Source organism: Papilio polytes, unplaced genomic scaffold (assembly GCF_000836215.1).
Source record: "Papilio polytes unplaced genomic scaffold, Ppol_1.0 DF822067.1, whole genome shotgun sequence".
NCBI lineage: Eukaryota > Metazoa > Arthropoda > Insecta > Lepidoptera > Papilionidae > Papilio > Papilio polytes.
This window is the reverse complement of record NW_013527137.1, coordinates 4,468,001-4,474,699: the sequence shown is the minus strand read 5'-3', so window position 1 is coordinate 4,474,699 and position 6,699 is coordinate 4,468,001.

The window sequence follows — 6,699 nt, the reverse complement described above, 5'->3', positions numbered from 1 at the left end:
GTTAGAGCGTCCATCTTTGAATGGTAGTCGGGGGTTCAAATCCCTCACGAGCTATCATTTTTTATCTTTTTGCTTTTCTTAAAAACAAAACAATGTGCAAGTGTCATTTATTTTCCACGTTACCAGTGGATTAGTGATCTCCTTGCTTATTAAATAACCAACGTTTGTGTAAATCAGGACTATTAAGTTAAATTTTAATCTAAGATCATCATCCACCTGCCCTTATCCCTTATGGAGGGTCGGCACAGTATGTGCTGCTCTTCCATACATCTCCAAAGTATCTATTAAGTTAAATTTGAATCTAAGATAATCTAACGAAAGATGGTTTTACTATTAGTACTGTCAAGTACGAAGAAATAACGTAGCAATAGAAAAACTCTTGATTCTTGTAACGCAAGCTTTAACAAAGTCTGTAGCAAACGTAGCTACAGCGCTACGCTACTACGCCGCACGTCGATTGTTGATTGTATTTGTCAAAACCTTATACTGGAAAATCCTAAAACATTCAACATTATTTTAGAATGTAACTAATTTTGTGATGGAAAATTGTGTCAGCAACATTTTTTGATTTTAAGAAAAGCCTTTAAAAGTCCTTTCATAATATTGAAACTGAAATGAGCGCCATCTGTAGTTAGATGCGTATTTCAGGAAGGTTCGGGGGTAATTATCCTTTTTATTTATAATGAAAAGTAAGTTACTTATATATTTGAAAAGTGTAAGATGGCAAAAGGGTAAACGGTCACCACAATTCATTAAAAAAGTTATTAAATGTTGTTATGATATGGTTTTAAACGTGCAAAAACTAGAATGTGTTTTCATTTTATATGAATGAATGTAACGGCTCGTTAGCTTAGCGGTCAGAGCGTCCATCTTTGAATGGTAGTCGGGGGTTCAAATCCCTCACGAGCTTATATCTTTATTATTTTTTTCTTTTCTTAAAAGTATGCAAGACAACCTTTTATTTTTACGTTACTAGTAAAATACTATTGCAGCGGTCTCCATACTTTATAATTGACTAACATTTTTGAAAATTAAAGCAACCAAGTTAAATTTTGAATCTAACTGTAATTTTTGATCATATATAATTGTTTTCGAGTTTTTTTTTATTGAACTTGAGTCATATTTTTTGATGGATACGCGCATAAAGAACGGTTAATTATTAGTGGTTCTCAACATATCAACAACGTCACTTTGTCGGTTAAAACATAAATAAAATTATCTCTAACAAAACCACGTAAACAATGTCTGCAAAAACCTATAAAAGCAAAAGTTTAAATTGGCTCGTGAGGGAATTGAACCCACGACCACCATATTAGAATGGATGCTCTGACCGCTAAGCTAACGAGCCGATACTTTACAGCATCAAAGCCTTCATTATATTTGTACTTTTTTGCATTTACGTATTATGTCATAGTACATAATTCCTTCTGGTAGTTTGAAGATATGTCCATCAAAACGAAACATGATCTATGACTTTGTTCGTACTATTAATACTGTCAAGTACGAAGGAAAACCGTATCAATCATACTAATATTATAAATGCGAAAGTTTAGATGGATGGATGGCTGGATGGATGTTTGTTAGAGTTTGTAGCCTAAACGGCTGAACGGGTTTCTATAAAATTTGGCATAGATATAGAGGATAGTCTGGAAGAACGCATAGGCTACTTGAATTTGTTTTTTTTAGTTCCACGCGGACGGAGACACGGGCAAAAGCTAGTAGAAAACATTTCTTTGTATCGCAATCTCTAGCAAAGTCTGTAGCAAACGGAGCTACAGTGCTACGCTTCTACGCCGTATGATGATTGCTACAAACTTTGTAGCATAGAGACAAATGTGAACACATCAAAATCCATTCATATTAAAATTATAAAACAAATAACCATTTTTATTTACTTATTATTTACTTTTTTAATTCGATAAGAAAAATGATTACATTAAATATACCCAAACCTCGTAACCACATTGTAGTTACATACTTGAATGCAGGTGGATCAATTATGTGTCATAAAATATATGTCAGCAACTTTTTACATGTTTAAAGAAATGTTTTTATGTTTATATGTTTTAAGGTTCTTTCATAATATTGAAACTGAAAAGAGTGCCATCTTTACTTACATGCAGGAAGGTCCAGGGATAAATAAATTACTTTTACATTTGAAAAGTATAAGGTGGGAAACGGGTAAACGGCCATCATAATTCACGAAAAAGACGAAGAAATGTTTTTATTGTATAGTTTTAAACGTGTGAAAACTAGAATATGTTTCAATTTTGATGCATGGAAGTAACGGCTCGTTAGCTTAGCGGTTAGAGCGTCCATCTCTGAATGGTAGTCGGGGGTTCAAATCCCTCACGAGCTAGATATATTATATTTTTTTTCTTTTCTTAACAATACGCAAGACAACATTTATTTTTACGTTGCTAACAGAATACTTCAGAAGCGGTCTCCATATTTCCTAAATGACAAACATTTTTTGAAAATTAAGGCTACTTAGTTAAATTTTGAATTGAACTATAATTTTGCTTTTTATTTTTTTTAATACTTGAGTTTTCTTTTGTTTTTATTGGATAAGACTATAAAAACAAATCAGTAAATTTTACATTAAAGCGAGAGGTTCTCGACATACAAATTTCAACAACACCATTTAATCGGTTAAAGTATTAATAAAGTTATCTCATACCACGTAAAAACAAACAACGTAAACAATATGAGCAAAAATTTGGCTCGTGAGGGAATTGAACCCCCGACCACCATATCAGAATGGATGCTCTGACCGCTAAGCTAACGAGCCGATACTCTACAGCGTCAAAGCCTTCATTATATATGTACTTTTTTTGCATTTACGTGTTACATAACAGCACATATTTCTTCCTTATCGTGGTTTGAAGTTTTGTTCATCAGTACGAAAGATCGTAGATTTAGTGCTACGCATCTACGCTGCACGTTGTGTGCGTCAAAGGAAAATGAGACATTATTAAAGTAAAACTTCTTAATCAAAAAACGAATAATTGGTTAAATGCTTTAGTTAATGTATTTAAAACTCCCTAAGAAAAATATTTACAGTAAAAATTATAAACCTTTACTTAACTACTCCTAACTACAGAAAACATACGCAACGAATTACAGATGGCGTTTGTTGAACCACTTCATAACAACGTGTCTATAAATTTTCTTGAATGAACTGCAAATTTTGACTTCAATAATCGTAAATCAATTAACATTTCTTAAGAATGATACACATTAAAAACTAGTAGTTTTCTACAACTTTAAAGAAGAGCCTTAAAAGTTTATCTAATAATCCTGTAACTGAAATGAGCGCCATCTGTACTTGCATGCATATTTAGAATAGGTTATATTACAAGAGCAAATATTCACATTTTATTCAGTGGAATGGTGCCTTAATTAATTATGTTGAAAAATTTTGAATGATTACATAGTTTTAAAATGTGTAATAACTAGAATAAGTTCTTACTTTACAAGTATGGTTGTAACGGCTCGTTAGCTTAGCGGTTAGAGCGTCCATCTATAAATGGTAGTCGGGGGTTCAAATCCCTCACGAGCTATTCATTTTTTCCATAAAAATAAAGTAATATGCAAGGCAAAGTTTATTTTTACGTTATTACTAGTAGCGGTCTCCATACTTCCTAACTGACTAACATTTTTGAAAATCAGAGAAACTAAGTAAAATTTTGAATCCAAGTATAATTTTACATTACATACTAGTTTTCGAGTTTTTTGAACTAGAATTTGAGTTTTCTATCTTGTTTTGTTGAATATTTTTTTGGTTATTGCTTAATTTATATTTTTGATAAATGTTGGTAAACGGCAACCACAATTCACTTAAAAGCGATAAAATGTTTTTTTATACAATTTCAAACGTGTAAAAACTAGAATATGATTCCACTTTACAGGGATGAATGTAACGGCTCGGTAGCTTAGCGGTTAGAGCGTCCATCTTTGAATGGTAGTCGGGGGTTCAAATCCCTCACGAGCCAACGAATTATATTTTTTCCCTAAATAATTTTAATTTTGCTGTAACCGAAATAAATATGATTATTAAAATTTTATGGAATATTAAATATTAAATATGATATGATTGGTTTACTTGTTTATGTTTATATACAGTATTGTTTTCTAACTAAGGTAAAACTTCCAGAATCAGCCTTAACGCTGTCGGATAGTTAGCTTCGAATTAAAGCTTTCAAATTACCTCTGCTTCCTCTAACGTACATGCAATTGAACTTATAGTCATTTTTTTAAAAATCAACATCTACAGTCCGGTCCGTACTCTTTTTTGCACAGTTTAAATCCTTTATTTTTCTTTTTTTTTTCGAAATTCTTGTTACTTTAATGAGTTTTTTTTATTACATGTATCCTTTATCTTTTTTTTCATGATTTTTATTAACATGTTATAGTCAATGATAATCTATGAATTATGGTAACTCAATCATCATTGGTATTAATATTAAAACAGTTATTTATTAACCTACTCGTAAAACCCTTAATATTTCATCGTAGATTACAGCTATTTATTTAGTATCTTTACCTTTTTAACTTGCTAACTTTGTTTACTTTATGTATCAGAAAATTATTGACATTTCTATTTTTACATTACATTCAATTGCAATTCTGTATTTATAAGATATAACAAGTTTTGTTAAAACAATCTTTCGTGATCCTAAAACTGTATTTAGCGCCATCTTTAGTTACATGAACGTTGAAGGCAGGTTGTATTTCCCAGGCAAAAAATCCTGTTATTTTTTGTAGAGTAGAGTTTTTTTTAAGTTAAATTGCGCTTTTACACATGATTGTATCGATATTAGTAGTGTAATAAGAAGAATAAGTTCCTACTTTTTATGTATGAACGTAACGGCTCGTTAGCTTAGTGGTTAGAGCGTCCATCTTTGAATGGTAGTCGGGGGTTCAAATCCCTCACGAGCTATCTGTTATCATTTTGCTTTTCTTTTAAAAAAAAAGTTAATAATTATTCTTTTGTTATTGGGTAATGAAGTCAATATTTGTAAAATCTTTTGCTCAAAGTAACTGCTATGCAATGATTTTAATTCTGTAATCTACTTTATTTTGGTAAATACGACTTCGAAAACCTACTATTACTTTCCATTTAAAAAAAAGATCATGTAGCCATTATTACTTACAGATAAATTACCTTACTAACGATGAAAAAAAATTTGAAACCAGTAGTTTTTGAGTTATTTTCTCTCACTCACGAAAATACAAATCTTCCTCTTTATAATATTAGTATAGAAGTATAGATAATTTGAGACAATGAAATTCCCTAATTACTTTTTCCTCCTTTATCATTATCGTTTCTACAAATGTGACATATACTTCTTCGGACTAAGCATTTTAGTACTATTAATTTCTTTTCTAGTGACAAATGTAGGTATTTTTTAATATTTTTGTAAATAAATTATGCATGTTTTAATGGATTGTACAAACGCAATACACATCAATATAAAATGAATGAAAGCCAGTCCTCCATGCAAAATAAATCGCCTCTGCCGTTATTAATCCTGTTGCGGGAAACCCATTAGCCGGGGATTTATGACGTACAAAAATTGCGCATCGTACTACGATACAAGCATTTCTCTGACAACGGAAAATAACAAACTTTATCCATATTGGGGTAGACAGAGACCACAATTATTATTTTTTTATCCCAATACATATATTTAAGTATAAAGCATTTGATTGTGATTATCTGTCTCTGATCTCAAGCTGTTTTATTACAATAGTTAATTTACTATGGCGCAACCAAAAATCGATTAGTGAAAATTTAAATAATCAATTTGATTTAATATCGCCAGTAACAGTATAAGTTTGATGTAGAAAGTCGCCTACAAACATTGACATTGCGTAAAAGGAAATTTAAAAAAATGGGTTACACGCATTCCAGAAATGGATACTTGAAAGTATTGAACTATTGTAAAATAATGTGTTATTATAAATTTCTAATCTATTCTTCATGTGTCTACATTTATTTCCTTTTACGCAATGTCAATGTTCGTAGACAAGATTGAAAAAGATAAAAACCGACACCAAAGTGAAAAAAAGCTCTTTAATAACTTTAAAAGTGTTTGCGAAAATATACTGCAAACTTACTGTAGCTACAAAGCCTTCAAACACATTTTTAATTACCGCTTTCTAGCGTAGATTTATGGTTAAGGAAAAAATTTTATATTAAAGGATTTTCCAGAATTAATGTTTTAACACTTGATGAATAAAAAACGATCTGAAATCTGAATTAACAGAGACTCGCATTTTATGTAACTTAAATTAAAAAAAAAACTTTTATAGAATAATGTATGTATTCGGCCAGCATTTTATTAAGATTTCCATGCCCGTTGTGTCTTCGCGTTGTCGGACAAGTAAGCACTCCAGATGACTTCAATTCTCCGCATCCGCATGGCTGCGTCAACACGACTTTTTCTCCCGCACACCTCCCCGCAGGCCCCGCGTCTGGAAGGGATTTCAATCTACCGACCAGCATTAACCCTGGGCGCGAAATTCATACATCTGTACCGAACAATAACTCAGATGTTCATTAGGAGAAACATAATATTACTCTGTAAACAACATTAATTTTTACGTAAATTTCTTGATAAGAAATCATTAGGATATTACAAAAAAGACTAAGACTGCGTTCAAAAATATGTTTTTTTATTAACTACATGAAAA